The following is a 23,476-nucleotide window of genomic DNA, read 5'->3' as shown; positions in this document are numbered from 1 at the left end:
CAGCAACATGAGACCAGAACGAATTCAGAATTCTAATGGACCTTTCAGCACAGTGATAATGAAACAGAGTGGGGACAAATTCCATGGTTCTCCCTCTGTTCTCTTTCTAAATTTGGTGGTCAGCAGAGCTTTTTTTTTTTTTTTTAATGTGAAGTACTGTTGCCTCTCCAGCTAAAAATTCTGAGGAAAGGGCCATTTTCCCTTTTAATTGAAATCTCGCAATGGGGCAGGCAGTATTGGAGGCCTTAAATTTTGAGGTTTTAGCTTCACTGAATGGCCATTAGTAAGGTCAAATCCTGGAATCAGAAATTGGTCAAATTGGAAGTGTGCCAGCATTCTTAAGCTATAAGGCAAAGGACTTGCTAGTGTCTGTAGGGTTTTAGCCTAAGACTTAAATGAAACAATCTCTCTGGTGCTTAAATAAGCCCTATCTAAGTTTTGAGAGAGAATTGAATACTTACCACACGAATTAACAGAAGCACTCCATGAATGAGTTCTTCAAGGAAAAGCATCAGCAATGCTAGGGAACCTTGAGATGAAGAGAATGTGGTAGATAGAGAAAATCGGTGCCCTGAAGCCTGGACAGAGAGCTGGTGGGACTCCCAAGCCCAGAAATCCATCTTGGGTGTTAGGACGCTTCTGAGCTCTGCTGCACCCACCCCCCTCACTCTTCCCCAGGCCTGTTCTTCTAGAATAAATTAACCCTCAAGTCTTACATAAATTAGAGGCGAAGGAGGAGCTGGGGAGCAAGGCTACCCAGTGCCAGTCATCAGACAACATATTGAAAAAGAACGATGATTCCTCAGGAAGTCCAAGAGAAAGACAGCAGTGGATGTCAAGTTCCTTAGTGGTCTACATTATTGAAGTGGGACTCCTGTGGTAGAGAGGCAGAAGTCAAAGTGGACCGTGTTGATTTGGGGTGATGGGTATCCTAGTGAGGGTGCTTCCCTGAATACTCATTTGCAAGATTCTGAATGTACTGGGGAGATGTATATATTAGCTCATATTGATAGTAGAAGCGTGAAGATCGCATGGTGCCAATGTGGAGTATAAGGACACAGATCTGGCCTGGGAAAACTGCAGAATCTTTTCACTCCAGAACCACTAAATACCAGGTCAGTTTGGAGAGACTGTATGTCTCTGTCTAGGTATTTTAGATCAGCGCTGCCCAATAGGAATATAATACTAGCCATATTTTTTAAAATGAAATGAAATAGTTGAAATTAATTTTGATATTTCATTCAGTATTTGAATTCCATTCAAATATTTTAAATTTTTCATTCAATATCATTTCAACATGTAATCAATATAAAATTATTGAGATATTTTACTTTTTTTTAAACAATCTTTGAGTACTTTACACTTAACAGCACATCTCAAATTTGGACTAGCCACATGTCAAGTGCTCAATAGCCACACGTGGCTAATGGCTACTGTATTGTACAGCACAGTTTCGTATAATCAGGAACTTTTAGAGGTAAAAAGTAAAGGGATTATTTTGATCATCAGAGATGTTGGAGGGATGCTTGCTCTGGCCATGTGGCAAGCAGTCTACACCCACAGCAGGCAGTCTTCTGCTCCCAGTAGGATGTGTCTGGGTGGGGTCCAGGCCTGGAAAGCCTGTTGTCACCATCTCTCAGACACATTTTTCAACAACTTTCAAAACAGCTGTTTTGATCTCTGTATGCCTGGCTCCTTTGTTCTCTCTGAGTTGGATCAGGACTCAAGTGGAGAAGAGACGTTGCTTAATGAACCTCTAACAACCCAGCAAAGATATGGAGGAGGAAGTATCTAAGGTTGCCAGTTAGTGAAAGATAAAAGATACTTCATGGGATCATTTCACCTCTCTCTGAGCAGGCTATAAGAATCTGTTTATTACAATTCTGGAGGGAGGAGGATGCTCTATTAGAATGGGCAACGTATGAGTGAGTGCTGGCAATGAATGTGCCCAGTAGAAACCCCTGGAGCTCCCCCACCAAAGTTGTAAATATAAAACAGTGAGGAAAATTGCAGCCATGATGATAAAGTTGTTGGACCTGAGAGTGACTTGTCCCACCATTTCCCTTCTGATTCCTTGCTATGGCTGGTCAAAAAGCTAGATCCTGGAAGTTAACTATTATGGATATTACAGAAAAGTTAATGAAGTGGAGACAACTGTAGTCAGTTCTGTGCTTCACTGTGTTGCTATGTTGAAAGATAGTTGCAAGTCGCCCCTTGACTGGTATGCAGCCATTGATCTAGCTAACACATTCTTGTCTGTACCCATTAAATTGATCCACTAATAGTAAATTTAACTTTGCTTAACACAATAGCAATTTGCTTTTCTTGTCCTACCACCGAGATATTTGAATTTTTTGCCTTATAATCTGATAAATCAAGATTTAAATAATTAGAATACTGAAGTTACTCATTACATTAATGATAAGTATCAAAAAGAGAAGTAGAAAAAGCCAGTACAAGAGTATGTAATCAAGTTGGTCAATGCTGTGGGCAACTGAGGCTCAGTCCGACTGGGACCTGGGGAGTTATGTTGAATGAGCCTCAGAATTGTCTGCCCTTAATACGGAAGTGGGGAGCATTTATCTACCAGTTCCCATCCCCCATTGGTTAAGTGTTGCGGCATGAATACCTAGGGTTTCTATAGTCATCCTTTGTTGCAGAGTCAGAGAAACTCCAGGGAGGAAAGTGAGAAGTATGGGGTACAACTGAGTGATTTGTTATCTGATTATATCTGTGCAAAAGTGGCTGTTGCAGCATGGCTGGCGTGAAATCTGGCTCGAGAGAATATGAGGCAGTGCAGCCAAGGTATCTGATGTGAGGGTGGAGAGTGAGTTCATTAGAATATAATGAGCTTGAGATGCTTGTGAAATATCCAGACATATGTGGGAATGTTCTGTAGGCAGACTGACACTGAAAAGAGTGATCTCAGATATATAGAAGGTGTGGTGTAGGAAGAGACTAGGGCCTGGGACAGGTCCTTGAGGAACACCAAGATTTAAGGGACATGAAGAGAGGAAGAGCCCATAAAAGCAGAGTGAATACAAGAGGATAGAGAGGTCAGAGAAAGCCAGAAGACAGCAGTGTCACAGAAGTTAAGAGAAAAGACTTTTAGGAAGAGGAAAAAGCATTCAGTGTTGCTAAGTGGTAAGGAAAGACAAAGCGTCCAGTGGTGTTTGTCGGTAGCTTGGATGGTGGCGCCAAGGCCATGTTGGAATGAATTCGGTTAAGGAATGAGTGGGAAGTGGCAGGTAGAAATAGCAAGTATCCGTAATGCTGAGTAGTTTGGCTTTGCTAAGGAGAGAGAGAGAATGGTGGTTGGAGTGGGATGTGAGACCGAGGGAAGGTTTCTTTAAAAATGTTAGAGGATGTGAACATTTATCAGAACACCTTCAGGTGTCAGAGGCAGAAAATGCTTCCCCAACTTGCTTAAGCCTAAAAGGACTTTATTGACTGATGTAATTGCAAAGCCCAGGGATAGCTCTGTTTATTGCTACAATTAGGGCAGAAAGAATGGATGTGAAGAAAGACACATTTGTAGATCTCATTACAGGCAAGTATGGGAATTCTCTCTGATGCTTCTCCACCCCGTTCCCCCTGAAGTGTGGGAGAAGATAAAGTAGCAGGTGCCTGAGGACAGTAGAGAAAGTTTAAAAATATCCTCTTGGAAAACTGCATAGAAAGCTGCCTAGGAAACAGAGACATCCGCGGCAGGGCAGCAGGTCCAGCTGGGACAAGCGAACAGGGCTAGGAGACAGCTTTCGCTGTTCACTCGGCGGCTTTCCTCCATTTTTACTCTGGGTCGCAGTTCCACTTTTTCAATGATGCACCGGCGTACCTTGGGGGGCGGGGCCTCTGCAAGGGGGCGGGGTCCCGACTCCGCCGCTACTTCCGAGGCCCTCTGGGAATCGTAGTTTTCTGAGATCATTTTGCACCGGCACTCTGCGGTCTTTGCGCCTTATGGGGTCGCTGCAAGCAGGTTGGAGCCCCAGGTGAAGAGCTGAGACTGGGTGTGGTGGGAGTGCGGTCAGGTCGAGGAAGTGTTGAGGAAGGGGAGGGGAGTTAGGGAGGGATGCAAAGCGCGGTGACGTGAGAGTGGAAATGGGGTGTTTTCGAACTGTCTTTGGCCCCCGCCCCCAGGCCGACCTCGATCTGGCCTGCTGCGGGGCAGGGGAGAAGGCGCCAGCTGCGGCCCGGCGCGCCTCAGGATGACGCCGTGGCCGCGAGCTGAAGGGAGACCAAGATAGCCTGGGCGGGAGCGTCAGACTACGTGCCTTGGGGTGCGCAGGCCCGCGCTCCGCAGTGCGTGTCCGCCGGCGGGATGGCGCGTTTCAGCTCCGCGGCCCCGTGATGCGAGCTCGCAGTGCGATCCTTCTCCTGCTTGCTGTTATAGGGGCTCCGCACACCCTGATTGAACTGACTCCGCTGATTCCCGCTGATCAGTCTTTCTCGGAAAGCCCCTCAGATTGCTCGTTTGTCTCGGCTCCCTGGACCTGGTCGAGGCTTCAATCCCGTCCGCCAGGCTTGTTGCAGCTGGCCAAAGTGCTCCTTCTTATAATTCACGTTACTGCTCTGCCACCCCAACCAGACTTTCTTGCAAAACTTGGTATTTCAATTAGTCTGCAGATATTTCTTGAATACCAAATATGTGGAAGTAGCTTTCTTAGTGTGAGAAAAGCAAGATTTGACTCCCAAGACTCATCATCTACGTGGAAAGATAAAACAAAGACACAAATAGCTATAGTATAAGACGGTACGTACTCGGTGATTGAGAGAAATTTTAGAGTTCAAAGATAATGACCCTTGCGGCCGCCCGATGGCGTAGTGGTTAAATTCATGTACTCGGCTTTGAGGGGCCTGGGGTTCACGGCAGGATCCGGGCTCCGACCTACACACCACTCTTCAAGCCGGGTGTGACATCATCCCACATAACAAAATAAAGGAAGATTGGCACCAATGTTAGCTCAGGGATAATCTTCCTCAAGAAAAAAGGAAGATTAGCAACAGTTGTTAGCTCAGGGCCAATCTTCCTTGCCAAAAAAAAAAAAAGGAAAAGGAAAAAAGATGATGGCCCTAATCTTCATTTCGTGATGTGGATTCTTTTGGGAGTGGATTGGAAAAGAGTTTATAGGCTTGGCTGGAAACATCCACAGCTTATTTTCATGACATTGGTGGGCATCTTAAGATTAATGACCACCTTTTGGTTTTGTGAGCTACATTGGATGCTTTTCACCCCCAGGATCCCAAAGAGCTCTAAGAGGAGAGGTTGTGGTAGCAGAATATGAACAATGAAACCTCAGGTGAGGGAACTAGGAAGTAAAAGCTTGCTTCTGCTACCTGTCTTAGATCTCTTTGGGTTGCACGTTATGGACACCCAGCTCCAACCTGTATAAGGGGGATTGATTTTGAGCCTCCTTGGGTAGGTCATGGAACTCATGGAGAGGACTGGAGGTGTGCCTGTAAACTGAACCAGGGCCAGAACAAATTCAGGACCCTCTCCTAACCCCTTACCTCTGTGTACGAACTTAGGCTTCATATTTGCCTGTCACTGCTGACTGGCTTTTTCTGCTCTCAGATGGCATGACAAGATGTGACTACCAAGGGCTCCCAGGTTTTCCTGCCCTCAAATGGAGCCTCAGAAGAGACTGACCTCTTTTTATTGGTTTCACTTCCAAAATTCCAGGGGAAAGGCTCTAATTGGGTCAGATGCCAATCAGCTCTGGCCAAGAAATGGACTCAGTTTTTATTAATACATGGATGGTGGGTAAAGGTATTTTCTTGAAAAGTGTGAAGTATTGGCACAGCTCAAAAGACAGAACAATAGCTGCTGCTAGCTGCCTGTCACCTTGAAATACTGCTACTCAGAAAACTACTTTCTATAGAGTAGTAGGCCTGGCCTGGCCATAGTCCCTTTCTCTGAGAACTGCTCTTGTTCGTGCTCCTTCGCTACAGCTGATTGGGCAAGAAGTGGAAACATGATCAGAGACCATTAGGCTCTCAATGGCCAACAACCAACAGTGTCTTGAGAATTCCAACTAGGAGACACAGAGACAATAGTCAATTGATTGTGGGTATTAGACCAATAAATTCAGGAGGACTGGGCATTAAAGACATCATTGAACCGTGTCTGTATAGAGAAGAATGTTCTCTGAGAACATTCTCTTGAGAGATAAAGAGATGTAAGACCCATGTAGCCCTTGATGGCTTTAGAGAACAGTCTTGGTTCCAGCACCGTTCTCATTTGTGGTTCACCATTAGGTACAGGTCAGAAGCCCTGCCCACGTAGAAAGCATAAATATATCTTACTGTTATATTTCTGTAGTGTAATAGCATTCTAAATGTCCTGCCATGCTAAATGTTCAAGATGGCATACCTAGGTTCTCTGTCTAGAGATCTCAAGGAGCAAGAGATAAAGATGTGTACCACCACCATTTATCCCTTCAGTATCCAATAGAGCACGTCTATTAACAAAAGAAATAGAGTCTCATTGGTAGTGGATCACAACCATAGTTGGAGTCCAGAAGACGATGCCAAATGTGACTTATCCCATTGGATTGTATAACAGTGTATCACATAGAATCTGCCTCAGATGCACACTAATGGGTCCCTTTACCCCTAATTCCTTTCTCTCTTTCTTTTTCCAGCCTTCTACCCTCCCTCCTGCATACTGACTTCATCTTGTAACAGGCTTTGTGATAAAAACCTGGGAGAATATTGGTTCTGGAATTCCTTGTGGACAAATCTGGGGAGACCATTGGTCCTGGCTCCACTCCTGGAAGGGTCTTTCAGATTTTCAGAAGAAAACTCCTGTCAGACAAACGAATCTTTCCTGTGAGAATGTTGTTACCTCTTATGTCTTCCAGGTGCCTTTCTGTCATGAGGCTGTCTCCATACCAGGCCTAAATATGAGAAGGGCTGGAGAGAAGGGGACAGAGGTTCTCCGTCCTGCCCCAGATGTCTCTTTACTCTGTGTAGTGTGCTTGCATTTTTTGATGTTGGTCTGCTGACAGCTTTTAATCCTCACACCTCCTCTTCTTCTTGTGCCCCACACCTGGACAAGCTGATAAGGAAGCCTGAATGCTCTCTCCTTTGGCACTGGCAGGAGATTCAAACCACTCAAGCCCCTTCTCACAGGCATGTGGGAACCCTCACCCTGGCCCTACCCCATAACTACAATAAAAACCCAGGCCAGTCTCCATTGCTCCTTCTCTCAAGCCATTTTGGACCTGCTTGAGAGGCCTGCCCTGCTCTCCCCAGAGACCTCAATTACATAAGTGATGAACCTTTTCATCCTCTTGGTGTATGTGTGTGGCGTCATCAGTTTCAACGTTGGAACCAAACTTTGGATGGGGTCCATCTGCCTCTGCGGGTGACCATAACTCTCCAGATACCCCAGCTCTCTGGCTAATACTTTATCTCCCATGGTCCTCTGTGATACCAGCCAGTGCTGCAGGGGCCATGGTCAGTCAGTCCATCCCATTTGGTCCTGCTGCCCTTTTACCCTTGCTGGAGAAGCAATGGTATCCAGTCTTGGACTGAACATTGAATAGCTGGGTATCATTTTGAGGACAGGCTCTTAGTTCTGCATTTAAAAATGACCCTAACAAAGAGACTGGCGGGAATTTCTAGCATCTGGCTTCTGATTCCCTTTCTTGGCTGGATGGGACCCAGTCCGTTTCTTGAACCTGTACTTGGGACCCTTGACAATCAGGAAGGAATTAGGACAGAGACTGATGCTCTTCAAACCCAAGCAGGGGCCACCGTGCAGTTTGAATACAATATCTTTATAATGCCCATTGTACCCTAAAAATAACACACCAATTACCTGAGCTGGCTTGAATGTATTTCTGTTCCTTAGATCTAAACAAAACTGGACCAAGACTCAGTCATCTGTTTGCTTTTTTTTTTTTTAATTTTTGAGTATATAGGCTTCACACTAGCATTTTTTTTTTAAAAAAAAAAGTTAGTATAAGCATATACTGACTTTATGTTAGTATATCCTCCTGGTCCTTAAGTTAGTATATCCTCCTGGTCATATTGAATTTAAAAGTCAAATTGAGTTATTTATTAAATTGCTTATTTATGTCAAAATACTACAGAGCACAATGCTGATTGTAGATTTATAAGATGGGGTAAAAATTAACTTCAGTGTAAATTATTTGATTTTTAATAGTTTTCTGATGCTTGAACAGAGTTCTGTTCCCAGGAATCTGTTAACTCAGGAACAAAGTCGTGGCAATATCCATAATATCCATACCCTGGGAGAGGGCGAGTTTACCTCTAGGCTTGCTCTGCTCTTAGTAGGGTATTGGGAGGAAGGGCTGTTTCAAACCTAATTGATTTGGAGAGATTTTTAGCCTGGGTCAGACAACTACAAAATGGGATTGGTCTCTGTCATGTTTTCTTCTCTAGCTCTGCAGTCTCTGGACTGGGTCTTTTCCAAGAGGACACAGAAGAGGAGAGAATGGCAGCTGTGCCCCTAGCAGCCAGATGGCAGGTGAGTTGGACTTGCTTCAGTCTGGAGCTCCCTTGCCATCCAGAGTGTAGATGCCTGAGAGACAGGTCCTGTGCTGGTCAAAGATGGGCTCCGTTGAGAGTACTCACCAGTATCCTCCTGGCTCTAGATTCTCTTCTTCCTCACCGTACAACACAGCAGGGACCTTCCTTCTGAACTGCCCTTCATGAAGCCTTAATGACTGGCCCCGTCATGAGTTTGTAATGGTTGGGGAGCAGAGGGTTGAGGCAGCTCTGCCCTTAGCAATCGGCCCAGTGGTTCAGGGGGTGCTTAGAGAACTTTCATAAAAATTCTGAATCCTCTTGTCTGGACAGGATGTTATCTTCCTTTCAAAGGGGCACTATATCCTTTTATTTTTAATGGAAGTAACATTGGTTTATAACATTATATAAATTTCAGGTGTACATCATTACATTTCGATTTCTGTGTAGACTACATCATGTTCACCACCCAATGACTGATTAGCATTTGTCACCATACACGTGTGCCCAGTTACCCCATTCGCCCTCTTCCTTCCCCCCTTCCCTTCTGGTAAACACCAATCTAATCTCTGCATCTGTGTGTTTGTTTGTTGTTGTTGTTGTTTTTATCTTCTATTTATGAGTGAAATCATATGGTATTTGACTTTCTTCATCTGACTTATTTCGCTTAGCATAATTACTCTCAAGTTCCATCCATGTTGTCGCAAATGGCAAGATTTTGTCTTTTTTTTTATAGTTGAGTAGTATTCCATTGTGTATACATACTACATCTTTATCCCTTCATCTGTTGATGGGCACTCAGGTTGTTTCCAAGTCTTGGCTATTGTGAATAATGCTGCAATGAACATAGGGATACGTATATCTTTATGCATTTGTGTTTTCATGTTCTTTGGATAAATACCCAGCAGTGGAATAGCTGGATCGTACGGTAGTTCTATTCTTAATTTTTTGAGGAAACGCCGCACTGTTTTCCATGGTGGCTACACCAGTTTACCTTCCCACCCGCAGTGTCTGAGGGTTCCCTTTTCTCCACATCCTCTCCAACACTTGTTATTTCTTGTCTTATTAATTATAAGACAATTAATTATAGCAATTCTGATGGGTGTGAGGTGATAGCTCATTGTAGTTTTTAATTGCGTCTTCCTAATAATTAGTGATGTTGAACATCTCTTCATGTGCCTGTTAGCCATCTTTATATCTTCTTTGGAAAAATGTCTGTTCAGATCTTTTGCCCATTAGTCAGTTGGGTCTTTTGTTTCTTTGTTGTTGAGATGTATGAGTTCTTTGTATATTTTGAATATTAACCTCAAAGGGGAACTATATGTTTGATCCCATTTTTCTGGTTTCAGTTCTTTAGAGTATCCTTTATTACTCATACACTCATCATGGGTCTTCCCTTGACCTGAAAACCAGTTAGTCAGGCTGAGATCTCATGGATCCATTAGCGTTAGAGCTGGAAGAGACTTTAAAGATCATCTAACCTAATTCTTTCATTTTAGAGTTAAAAATTGAGGCCAAGTGACAGTGTCCCTGAAATTTGGAGGTTCTGCCATGAATATAATGGCATGGGGCCATAACCAAGAGTTTCCTGACTCAAGTCACAGCTCTGTACCTCTTCCTTAAAATATCCAGTGCCCTTGACATCGTAAAAACCATTTCTTTCCCATCCCATACGTCTTCCAGTGCTATCGTCTTTCCTCTTCCTCAGTGAGACATAAAAGAAGACATACAGGTGAGTAAGGATATGTTTGTCTTTTCAAAAGTCACTCAAATTTAAGGATGTGGCTGTGAAATTCTCAAAGGATAAGTGAAACAACTGGTTCCTACTTAAATCGCCCTTTACGGGGAGGTGATGCTGGAGAACCATCAGGATTTTGTTTCTTTGGGTAAGCATGACTTTCCTCAGTGACTCAGAATCTGCCATTGTGTGTGCATGCAAAGAATATGGCTTTTCTTTTCTCACTGGGGCAGAATTGTACATGTTTGGATAGATCCCTAGGAAGGGTAGAAGGATGGTTTGTGAGTTTATTTATTGTTTGTTGTTTGTTTCTGTTTAATGCCTGTCTTAGTACTAGGATTCGGTCGCTGCTTTGAAAACATGTTGCCTAGGAAAGTAGTAATAAAATCCTACCTCCTTACCAAGAGGTAAAGAACAGGTTCCTCTAGATGTCAAAAATCATTCAAAAGAGCGTGAATTACAGTCATAAGGAAGAGTAATGAAGGAGAGGTATAGAGGGAGCATACAGAATCTTGTAGGAAAAGGAACCACAAGACGGTTTTTTTGTTGTTTTTTTAAAGATTTTATTTTTCCTTTTTCTCCCCAAAGCCCCCCAGTACATAGTTGTGCATTTTTACTTGTGGGTGCTTCTAGTAGTGGCATGTGGGATGCCGCCTCAGCATGGCCTGATGAGTGGTGCCATGTCCATGCCCAGGATTCGAACTGGTGAAACCCTGGGCCACCGAAGCCGAGTTCATGAACTTAACCACTCAGCCATGGAGCCAACCCCACACAAGACAGTTTTTAAAATAAGAGAGGAAAGCCTGAGATAATGCCAGAATTCCCTGGACCAGTGTAGATGAACCAGAAGAACAGTAGGCAGAACAGGACACTGAAACAGAATTAAGGAGAACTGCTGAGTCCAAGTCACAGAAGCTCCTAAGGCCAGGGGCAAGAAAGTTCAGCAAGGTGGCCAAGGATGTGGCTGTCGTGTCGGTAAAGTCTCCATGCAGCCTGAGGGACACCCGGGGCTGAGAGGAAACAGCCTTTTTGATATGGATGGAATCTGTTGGATAAGGGAAGGTTGGACTGAGACCCTAGCTTTAATTAGGTAAAACTGAAAGTGAGTATGCTCTCTTCTGGGAATTATCCTAAGGGAAAAAATTTTTTTAAAAGGTTTATCTCAATTTTGCCTAAAATTGTGAAAAAATGGAAACAACATAGATACTTGGTAATAGAGATTTAGGTAAGTGAATTATTGTACATCCATAATGGACCACAGTATTGTATGAACCTTGAGGATGATATTTATACAGTTAGAAATATATTACTGATATATTGTTAAATGATAAAAGCAGGGTACAAAATGATTGGAACTTGAGTACATTTATAGCATATATTTACATGCATAGAAAAAGTCTGGAAGAACCTACACCAAAATTTTATGCCTAATTATCTTGGACCAGTAGGCTTACAGGTGACTTTTCGTTTTCTTTTTTTGGATTTCTTGATTGTCTACAATGAACATGGAATATTTTTAAATATTTTAAAAACTACAAAGAAGATGAGGAAACACATTTTTAAATGCAGAGTGATTAATGTCAAATTTGGTATAGTGGCTCCCTCATGAGGTGGAAGGAAGAGAAGATGAGGGGCTTCAATCTTGGTGTTAACGTTTATTTCTTAAGTTAGATGGTGGGTTCGTAGGTGTTTGTTTTGGTCTTTATGCCTTTCGTATGTCTTAAATATTTAATAATGAATTTAAAAACTAAACACAGAAAATTAAGGCTTTATAAATGTCACTGCTTTAAATTTTTAAAAGCCAAAGACATCATAGTTTCTTTTTAAGGATTTCTAAAAAATTGTTTATTGGTGTTTTCAGTTTTAAGTGTTTTATACTAACTGTACGTAAGTTGAATTATATTTCTAAAACTCTTCCAGTTTGATTTCTAGTTTCATCAAATTCAATACAATTGCACAGAATTATAATTAAGGGATAAAAATTTATTTAAAAAACTACAAAAGAAAATGGGATGGCCTCTTCACTTGAGTTCCTTGAGGGGCAGAACCTTCTCCGTGTTCCACTCCCCTCAGCTAAGAATTTTCCCTCAATTTGCAAGAATACTAGTTTCATCTGGAGAAGGTTCCTAGATATTTATCAGGGAAAAATAGTGAACTATTTCAATAGATACAGATTAGATTTTCTAGAAAGTCAGTCCTGACGTCCCTTCAGAGAAGGGAAATTAGCCTCTTCTTCTAGAAATAAGCATGTGCTTTCTGGATAGTTCCATTTCCCTCCCTCGAGAGTAAGGAAAGTAATTAAACCCTGAGTTGGCTAGGGATTTCCATCCCAAATAGCCATTTGTCATTTTGTTCTCTGTGAGCAGAACTTCTAATTCTTAAATCTGATGTGATTTTCCAGTTGAAGAGAGGCAAAGAGCCATGGAAACTTGATCATCAGGAAGCTGAAGAGAGAGAAGTCCCAGGAAGCACTTCTCTAGGAATGTGTGAGCTGGGCAGATGGGGCTTTGCTGGACAGTTCACTTAGAGACCACTCCTTAGGATCACATAGACCTATGAGATGGTCACTGCCACACTGGCCTTTGCCTGGAAAACTCGTACCATGTATAGCCACATGGCCTTCTTGTCACCTTTTTCAAGTTTTTGCTCAAATGTGCCACCTTCTCAGTCAGGCCTGGCCTGACGACCCTATGTAAAATTGAACCCTCTCCATCCCTTTGTCCCTCCCAGCCCCTGCACCACCCGGCTCTCTTCCCGACTCTGTCTTCCTAACATACTATAGTTTTACTTCTTCATTTTGTTGGTTGTCTGTCCACACCTACCCTCTGTTAAAGTATAAACTCCATCAGAGACTTTTTCTGTTGTTTGCTACTGTATCCCCAGTACTTCAAACAGTACCTGGTACAGAGCACACACTCAGGTATTTGTCAGATGAATGAATAAGTGGAGTGTGCATAGCAAGGCCCGCCCCCAATGGGTTTTTTGCAGGGAGGGTTGAGATCTATCGTCATTTCAACTCTGATATCACTTTCTTATCTTTTCTGCGTATCCTTTACTGTATCTCCTCCTCTTCCTTTAAATTACCATTCAGTGGCCATTGACAGTTCACTTTCTCAGGTGCTAGCCTATCTCCCCACTTTTTCTCTGCTGTTTACACTCATCGAGTAACAAACTGCCCAGTCATTTCCCCGCTTCATTGTGTATCTCCTATTTTTATGCACGTATCTCTCTCTCTGAAATGCTCTTCTTTTGGCTGTGTACTTGGTTAACAACTTTCAGATCTCAGCTTAAATGTCACTTCTAGATGACCGTTCTTAAGGGTCCCTCTAAAGAAGCCCCCACTCCAACTCTCATTCATCATTTCCTTTGCTGTACTTATCACCATCTGTTATATTTTGTTTATTTATTCTTTGTCTTCTGTCTAGTAGAATATAAGCATAACAAGGGTGGGGACCATGTCTGTCTTGTTCATTAGGGTCCCAATGACTTTTACCATGCCTCCTTACCACTTAGCAGGCCCCTGGTAAATATCTCATGAATGAATAACTGAAACTTGTTCAGTGGGCTAGATGCCCACCTTCCACTTCTGGTCTCTATTCCTCTTTTTTCCTCTGCCATTTTTCAGCCTCCCCGTAATGTTTTTTCTCTGAGGAGCTACCAATAAACCCAGCAGTATTTTGTATTTGTTCTTTTCTTAATATATATACAATGTTTTCCTTTTCACTAGCACTCAAACCCAGTTATATCTGTGTTTTCTGTTTGTTTTATACCAGAAGGCTAGACTTAAGAGCCAGGACTCAACTGAAAAGCAGGATGTTTCTAAAAAAGTAAAGTCATTACTGAAAATACAAGACATGAATGAAAAACCTCAGAAAAGATGGTCCTCTGGGTCCTGTACTTGGCCCAGAAAACCCTGAGGGCACAAAGAAAGAAAATGCTTCAGGGGAGACTTTGAAGAAATCTTCCCCCAAGGAGAAGGACTCAGGCAGGGATACACTCTTGCCAAACAAACTGACAGTAAGGAGATACAGTTGGAATGCAGCGTATGTGGGAAGACCTTATATAACCATTTACCCCTCGCTTGCCATCAGAGGACTCACACTGGAGAGAAGCTCTATGACTATAAAGAATGCGGGAAAGCCTTCAGCTATAGGAGTAGTCTTAAGAAACATTTGATGTCTCACACTGGGAAGAGCACCTCTGAAGGCAGCGAATGTCAGGAACCTTTCTATGACCAATTAACCCTTATTGAACATCAGCGAAGTCATACCAGAGGGAAGCCTTTTGAATGTAATGAATGTGACAAGGCTTTCTTTGTCCACTTGTGCTTTACTCCACATCAGAGAATTCATACTGGAGAAAGACCTTGTGAGTGTACAGAATGTGGGAAATCCTTTAGCCAGAAAAGCAATCTCAGTCACCACATGCTCACTCACCCTGGAGAGTGGCCCTGTGGGTGCAAGGCATGTGGCAAAGCTCTGCTTGACCACTCCTCCCTCATTCACCACAGGAAAGCGCACACTAGAAAGTCCCCTTTTGAATGTAATGAGTGTGGGAAAATTTTCTTTGACCCCTCATCCCTTAATAAGCATCAGAAAATTCATAGTGGAGACAAACCCTAGAAAGGCACTGAATGTGGGAAAACCTTCCTCCAGAAAAGACAACTTATTCAACATGAAAGAGTGCACACTGGAGAGAAATCCTGCAAGTACAGCGTGTACGGGAAAGTGCTCAGTTGAAAGTCATCTATCATCCGACATCAGTGACATTATGCAAACAGGCTTCAGAGTATCACAAAGGTGCTTCAGCTGGACAAGGGACCCCTGTAGTGACTTTGAAACCAGAGGCCAACTTGCTTTAACTATACTCAGTTAGTTGTCTGTTTGCAAAAGTAGTCAGATAATGCATTACTAAAACCTACCCTGTAAATAACATCTCTGATGCCTGGGTCACCATAGTAACAGGTGCTTGAGTTTTTCAAGAACTGAGAGTCGACTCCTTGTCCAGTTCAGGCTGGTTAAGACAACCAACTCATCAACTGGACCTGCGCAGATGACCAATAGGTGACACTGTGACATCAAGGAGCTGAAAACTCCACCCTCAGATCATGGTAATGCTACCATTTTGTGAACATGTGTCCTGTGAAGAGCCATGAAGCTTGACTACACTTGCACGGATCATCAGTTACCTCACTTCTCCTTACCTCCAATCATCTTTTCCCACTTCAGACCACCCTGCCTGCCCCCTTATCCCATAAATAACCCTAGTCCCCATTTTGGAGGGAGGTAGATTTGCCCACCTCCTCGCTTGGCTGCCTTGTGATTAAATCCTTTCTCTTTGCAGACTCGTCATCTCAATGATTGGCATAATTGTGTGCCAGGCAAAACAAACCTGGTTCAGTAACTTCAAGATAATGAAGATTTATCTTTGAGCGCCTTCTAACTACTGTTTATTCTCATGCCTCCATTTGGTACCAGAGTCTTAATAAATAGTCTCAATGGATCACACCATGGACTTCCCCTGGGGTACTTCAAATTTAAGATAATAGTCTGAGGAGCCCCAAATTGATCAGATCAGAAGCTGTCCAATCAACATGCTTTGTAAGTGTTTGAAGGGGATTCTAAGATAAGCATCATATATTTTATTTATTTATTTATTCATTCATTCATTGCTAGACTGCTCCATGAGAACAAGAACTTTTTCATATCCATGCACTGCTGTGTTCCCAGTGGTGCCTGGCACTTATTACGTATTTTCTGAATGAATGAATACGTGTCTAGTCATGAGAACTTGAGTCCCAAATCAAGTACACTTTCTAGAACTAGAAACTTCAGTAAGAAAATAAACATCAAGCTAATGTCTACTTAGGACTGCAAATACCTTCTCTATACTTGTGCTGTTAGTTTTTAATCCACCCTTCTTAGAGCTTCCTGGAGCTCTGATTTGGGCTATATGCTCTTGTTCTTCACTTCAGCTCCTCAGGAGCCTCCTCCTCCCTGAACTTTGGCTCTTCTGCCCTCTACCCTGACCTCTGGGCTCCGGTAGCCTAACCCATCACCCAACTATTCTTGTTTCTAGGATTGTGGTGGTTTTTATCTTTGTTTTAATCTCATTGATAACTGAGATTCCTTAGCCTGGCTCTGCAATTCCATAGATACCCTGGACACAGGCCTTCTCTTTCTCATGATGTATTCACTCATAGCTGCTGAAGGGAACAATATTCATACCAACAGTGCAAAGTCCAGTTGCAACAACCAGCTGCAGCCGTGGCAGCTGGGTGAGGTCCCAGGCTGAAGAAGTCAGCCACAATGACCCAGGGGATGGGGCTGTGTCTAAGCTCAAAGAATACCACAGAGTGAAAGTTAACTCCAGACAGAGCTCATCCATGAGTGGTCATCCTTCAGTACTAAAGCAGTGGATGCGAGGATGTAACTGAAAGCTAGGCCATCACATCCTATTAGACATGATGTCCTTCTTGCCCACAACATCGGTATCTCTGAAACCAAAATACAGGCTGTCCACACCTACACAGTGAAGACTTAGATTAGCTTCCTTATACCTACATCTTTGCGAATTCCTGCTTAGTAATAAAGCAATAATTCCAGAGAGCAGCTGAGAGAGCATGAGCACCAAGATGAGGAGGAGGACAGATTCCTAGTGTCTGGTCGTTTAAAAAAAAAAAAAGCACAATCATTTTAATTTCTTGTGCCATATCAGCACTCCAGTGAATGAAGGATAGAGAATTAGCATGGCACGCTCTTCTTTCATCTTGTTAATGAGCAGGAATCTGGGACTTTAGGCAGGACAAATGGCCAATAGCAGAGGCCACAAAAAATCAATCCCCATGGTAATCAAAGATCTGACCCCTGATGGTGCCTGACCTGTTGAACATGCCATAGGTATCACATAAGGATGTGGATTCCTTTCCATCATACATGTGTATCAAACCTGTGCAAAGTGTGCAGAAGAGGCAAATGACCAAATATTCTAGGATCAGCAGTTCAACTTATGAAGCCATTTTATAGAACTTCATGATAAAGTAACTTGCAATAGCTTAAAGTGTTGATAATGAGCATTGAGTAATGCTTACTATGGCAGAGGCTGTTAGTTGCCTAACTTGTGGTCATTCTTTTTTTTCTTCCTTACCAATAGGATATCTGAGTCTATTCTGAGCAGCAGAGTGCCCAACTATATTTCTCAGCCTCTCTTGCAGTGAGGTATGGCTAATCAGGCCAATGAAATACTGATATATCAAATATCAGGCCAAGAGTATATTGATATATCAAATATCAGGCCAATGATGTATTGATATAATTGTAATTTGTTGGGAAGGATTTCTGGGAAGGCAACTTAATAAAAGAGAGAGGGACGCTAGGAAATTCCCTTTTCCCTTCCCTTCTTTCCACCTGGAATGTGGATTTAATGGCTGGAATTCCATAAAGCATCTTGTGACTTTGAGGGTATAATCAAGGCCTAAAGGATGGGAGAGGAGAAGAACAGAAGACACTTGGTTCCCTGATGATCTTATGGAGCCTCCACACCAGCACTGGCTGCCTATTTCTATTCTTGAATGAGAGAGAAAGACTCTTATGTTTTCAACCACTGTATTCATAGCCAAAGGGAATTCCTGTTAAACTTTCCAAAGAAATACATAGAGTCAATATAAAAGGAACTAACTCTTCTACCCAGAGAAAATACTGCCTCAAACCAGGACCAGAGGAGAGGCAAGCAGTACCTCATTGTGAGGCTGGCATGACTTCAGAAGTGTAATAGACCACATCTGTTATGATCAGCTCTGGAGTATTCATGCCTCCAGGGTTGTACCTAATTGTGGCAGAGTAATGGAGACAGAGAAAGAGGTCTTCCCTGTCCCTTTAGCCCAGCATAATTCTTTGCAAATCCTTTATGAGGATCTGGTAGCCTGACCCTAGAGTCCTTTGAATATCCTTTTGCATGGCTGGTTTTCTTCAGGCCAACTTCTCTGCCACTCTTACTAAAAACATATCCATTTACCTGTAGACAACTATCTTCCTAAAGTACACAGAGAATGAATTATAAATTATATATATATATATACTTACACTATTTGAAGTTGGTTAACTTGTTGCCAAGAGTCAGTTCAATATGTAGCTCTTGACTGTTATTAAGCCTGTTTGTGGAGAGGCCTAGTAATCTTCCAGGTCTACCATTTGTCTCTTCCTGTTGTTTGTCGGTGTGTAAAAGGGAGGAACATGATGTGTCTCAGTGCAAAATGATGATATGATGTTGGCTGAAAGGTGTTTCTCATATAAAGGTCTATTGGTTTCTCTCACAATGCGAATGCCCATTCCCGTTATTTCTTTCCCGTTAACTCCTCTACAGTGACCCTGCTAGGAAATGGGAATTTTCTGTAACTCCCTTGAAAATCCTCATCAATGTCTATTTGATGGAAATATAAGATGGAGTAAGACCCACTTCAAAAAAAGTTACTTGAACAAGTAACTTCATGAGTTTCAAAGAATCCATACTATTATTATTTAGCTATTATGGGTGAACAAACCAAACCTACACCAGAAAACCACGGACAGGCTGAAACCAACCCTGAATGTCCTCTATCTGGGCGGAGTTGATGTTTTTCACTTGGCTTTATATAGACCTGCTAGATAGACCTCCATGTCTCAGATACCTTCAGATTCTTCTGTCTTGGGCATTGCCCCTTCCAAATTCCAGATAAAATATCCAAGCAGCATTTATCAAGTTCCTGAAGTAGATCCTGGTTGTTGCTTGTCATGTCACCAACCATCTTAGCTTCATTCTGTGGCTCTTTTCTGGACTGCTAGTTGCAACATCTCGTCTACCATCAGCATGACTTCATGCTGATGAATGCTCAGAAATTTTACATGTAAATTCCCGCTATGCTGTATTAGAGAATATGTATTCAGGGTTCCGTAAGCATTTGGACACTGACACTAAGGTATTTGCTTCCTTGGAACTCCTGGTGCTAGGACTAGAGACCCTCTATCATTCTCTCCCAGTGGCTTGTCTCCAGGCTCCTCCTTACTTGATCCAAGTCTCAGCCTGTGCCTCTGCCTTCATCAGCTGGTCTTAATAACTGCTTCTGCTTTACCATGGATACACTGCTCATGACTCACAGTTCTCCCCTGAAACAATGAGGCTATTAGAGAGACCAGGGCATGAGAGAAGGCTACATTCCCAGTCTTAGCCCAAATTTCCTAGGAAGCAGAGCCCAAGGCAAAGATTAAGAGCTGGGGCTTTATGAAGTACAGACCTAGGGCAGCAAGAGTGAGGACAAGGAAGTGAAGCAGGGAGGGATGGGAAGAAAAGCAAGGTGGCCTATTACCTATTGGCCATTGCTTCACAATGAGCTGAGAAGAGAGACAATAGGTTATTCAGCATGTGCATCTACTTGGCTCTGCAAGAAGTCTCCAGATGGTCTATGCGGAGAAACCGTGCCTTGGAGCAGTTGATTGGCAAAGAGAAGCAGAAGGAATTTATCTGATCTGATCCTTCTTGTTCCCCTCACACTTTCAGGTTGCATCATCCAGCCACCGCTAGGAAAGCCAGATCCCACAGCCCATTGTATGGCACTTCAGCAAGCCTGGAAGTGGTGCAATGAGTCAGAAGCCTGAGTGTGCAGTGTTGGGCCTGTGGCAAGCAAGGGGGAGAGACTGGCGCTCCCAGGCAGAACGCTGTCCAGCTGCAGGTGGTGCAATCAAATGGCTGAGTGTGTTGAGCAGCTCTGGCAGCTGAAGTGGAGAAAATAGCTGAGGGTCTGTGCAGAGGCAGAGGTAATGTGACGAAGCACAAGACTCGCATATGCCTGATTGAGTCCTTTTGCTGTTCACTCCAAGCCTGATTTCCTGCCTCAGGTCCGCCTTCCTCTCTCACTACCTGAGACCTTTAACACGTCTCTCTTCTGTTGAATCTCACATCCCTCAAATCTCCACCTCTTTGCCACCAAATCCTTACTTTACGTTTTCAGTTTTGCTCTCTTCCATGGTGATTAACAGATTCCTTGTTTACCTCTCTTAACATCAACTTTTACATCAAAGTAAATGGCCTTTCATGGCACTGTAGCTTCTTGAGGAAGGCAAGGATGCTTTCCTGGCAGGATGTTGTGGCAAAAACAAAGCCAGACTAGAAGGTAACAGGCCCTCACTAAATTTAGGAAAACTCAAGGGCCATCCACCCTTAAGAGACAATGGGACTCACTGGGGACCAATGGGTTTTCATCCCAAGATGTTTCAACTCCACTCTACTGCTATGTGACACCCATGTACATGCTTGGGCCAGCTGCTAGTGTCTAGGGCCACATTATTTTAAAGTAGAGCCTATGTGAATAAAGGCAGGCTTGTTAAGGAAGTCCGAGTTTTCTAAAAGCAAACAAATGAAAGCCAAGAAAAGCAATGAGGGCCATCTTAGTTTCAGGCACTTTTACGTTCTCTACAAGTATAGAGAAGAGTACACTCTCACTCAGTTATTGATCATCTAAGTACCAATAAATACTCTAGGGAATCTCCTTGCCCCGTGGAGCTTAATCTCTGGTGTATGTGTGTTGGGAGACACCCAATAAACAAAATTAATAATTATTTATTAGAAAAAGCTAAGTACTAAGGGGAAAAAATAAAACAAAGTGTGGTCAGAGAATGCTTCCCAGAGGAGGTGAACAAAGGCATGGAGGAGGTGAGGGAGCAAACCATGTGGATATCTGGGGAGGGATATTCAGACACAGGAACAAGCACAAAGGCTCTTTGGTGGAAGCATGCTTCACTTAATCAAAGAATGACAAGAGGCCAGTGTGGCTGCAGCAGAAAAAAGGAGGGGAAAGTAGTAGATGAGATTGGAGAGTTAGTGGGTGTGGATGATACAGATTTTGAAGGGCCTTGTGGGCCACTGTAAGGACTTTGGCCTTTGTTCTGATGTGGGAGCAACTGTGTTGAGAATAGGATGTGCAGTGCAAGAGTGGGAGTGAGAGCAGTTAGCAGGCATGTAGAATGGTCCAGGCAAGAGATGATGGATGTTTAGATGAGGTTGGTAGTGGTGGAAGTGGTGAGAAGTAGTCAGATTCTGCATACATTTTGAGAGTACAGCCAACAGGATTTGAGGAGGAACTGGATGTGGGTTGTGTGATAAAGAGAAGAATGATGACTCCAAGGTATTTGAACTAAGCAACTAGAAGTGAGGAGGATCAAGGCTGCCCCAGGGAGAGAAGCCCAAGGCATCCTGCCCTACACGCTGATCTATATCATCCTCCAGGAAGTATAGGACATCCTGACCTGATTTGACCTGACTCGTATCCAAAGTTATATGACCAGTCCTCACCTGCACTGATACCATTTTAACAACTTTTTTTCACATGATCTTTCCTTTGTCTAGTAAAGAAATAACTGACATACCTATGCCTTATAAATTTAGCCCTACCCTCAACCTGTTGCATCTCTTCACTGCCCATGGGTCCTGTCTCATGCTTGCAGCTCTTTGCTGTCCATGGGGCCTGTCCCCATGCTGTTCTCTGAATAAAGGAGCACTGCTAGCAGACCTTGAAAGTCCAAGAAATCTTTCTTTCAACTCCTCAGCTCACCAAGCCTGCATCAGAAGGATGGAGTTGCCATTTACTAAGATGTGGAAAACTTCAGGTGGAAGAGTTACGGCAGCGGGAGAGGAAGGACATCAAAAGTTCAGTTTTGGGGCTGGCCCCATGGCGTAGTGGTTAAATTCTGTGCACTCAGCTTTGACAGCCAGGTTCACAGGTTCAGATCCTGGGCATGGACCTACACCACTCATCAGCCAAGCTGTGGCAGAGACCCCCAACAACATAGAGGAAGATTGGCACAGATGTTAGCTTGGGGCAAATCTTCCTCAAGCCAAAAAAAGAGGAAGATTGGCAACAGATGTTAGCCCAGGGCAAATCTTCCTCAGAAAAAAAAAAAAGTTCAGTTTTGAACATGTTACATTAGACGTATTTATTAAACATCCAAGTAAAGAGGTTGAGGAGACAGCTTAAGGTTGGGGAAGAAGCCAGGCTTGAGATACAAATTGGTAGTTGACTACACGTGGATGGTATTTAGAACATCGAGACTGAACGGGATTACTAAGGAGTAATCTTAGTGCTGATAGGAAAAGAAGAGAGGCCCAAAAATTGAGCCCCGAACATTCCAACTGACAAATAAAAATGGCAAGCAATAGGATATATTGGAGAATATGAGGAAGCCATTTGGTATAAACCTAATTCAGCCTGACCTTGTCTTTCCAAAAGGGCCTGACCATGGCTGTTGAGCACGCGTTGTATATCTGCTTTAGATATTCCCTATGGCAAGAACAAAGGCCCTTGAGATAAAGGTGCAACTTCCCTCCCCCTCCCAATGTTGTCATTCCCTTAAGGATTAAGCATCTTTCCTTAGGCTAGAAACTGATTGCTGCGCTCACCTGTGACTGCCCAGCTCGAGACAATAGAATTGCCTCCTGCTACGCCCTCTGAGACAGCAGACCCACTACCTGCTGTGTCCATCAAGCGCTGTGCTGACAGGGCAATCTTGTGCCTATTGTGGGAGGGACATTTCAATCATATGTGAAACGTCCTGCTTGGGGGTATATAACCACTCTGTACACCTCACTTCTTTGGTGCCCTTTCTTCCTTTGGGAAGAAAGGCCCTGGGCCATGGTCCTCAGATTTCAGCTCAGAATAAACTCACCCAAATTTTCATTATAGATTGGTTCTGGATTATTTTCGTCAACACAACATTGAGTTCGTTCGCAAATGAGCAGCTTCAGCACCCCTTGAGAAGTTTTAGAAAGGCAAATTCTCAGGCCCCACCCCAGACATCCTGAATAGGGGTGGAATTAAAGGCTCCAGTTGAACAAGCTCTCCAGGTGACTCTGACCATGTTGTAGTTTGAGAACCCTTGGTTTAGAGGCTGGAAGAGGAGGAACTACTTAAGGAGACTGAGAAGGCGTGACCATTCAAGGAGGAAAACCAGAGAGTGTTTCCAGGAGGAGGGAGGAGTCAGTTTTAACTGCTGTTGACTGGTAAAGTGAGAAGAAGACTGAGAACTGACCATTGACATGGTAACTAAAGAAAAGGGATTGCTGTGATGGGGATGGTTAACAAAAGGAGGAAAAGTATTACCAGCTTTTCCAGACAGGTCAGCTGGTGGTGCCTTTCATACACACCATTTTTGAAAGGAACTGCCCACTGCTTATCTTTTGCTGATGGAAGCTGGGAGCAGGGAGCCCTTCAGCTATTCT

The 23,476-nt window shown here is 43.3% G+C and overlaps 1 long non-coding RNA gene across 1 annotated transcript; it reads left to right on the top strand.

The window, feature by feature from the left end:
- Positions 1–3,931: 3,931 nt before the first annotated feature.
- Positions 3,932–15,979, top strand: LOC124239550 (uncharacterized). Its single transcript, XR_006888657.1, has 4 exons — positions 3,932–3,989; positions 4,391–4,750; positions 8,410–8,494; positions 12,633–15,979. It is a non-coding gene; the product is annotated as an uncharacterized LOC124239550 (long non-coding RNA).
- The last annotated feature ends 7,497 nt before the right edge of the window (positions 15,980–23,476 follow it).

This window comes from Equus quagga, chromosome 5 (genome assembly GCF_021613505.1).
Source record: "Equus quagga isolate Etosha38 chromosome 5, UCLA_HA_Equagga_1.0, whole genome shotgun sequence".
Taxonomy (NCBI): domain Eukaryota; kingdom Metazoa; phylum Chordata; class Mammalia; order Perissodactyla; family Equidae; genus Equus; species Equus quagga.
This window is presented reverse-complemented; position numbering and strand designations above follow the sequence as displayed.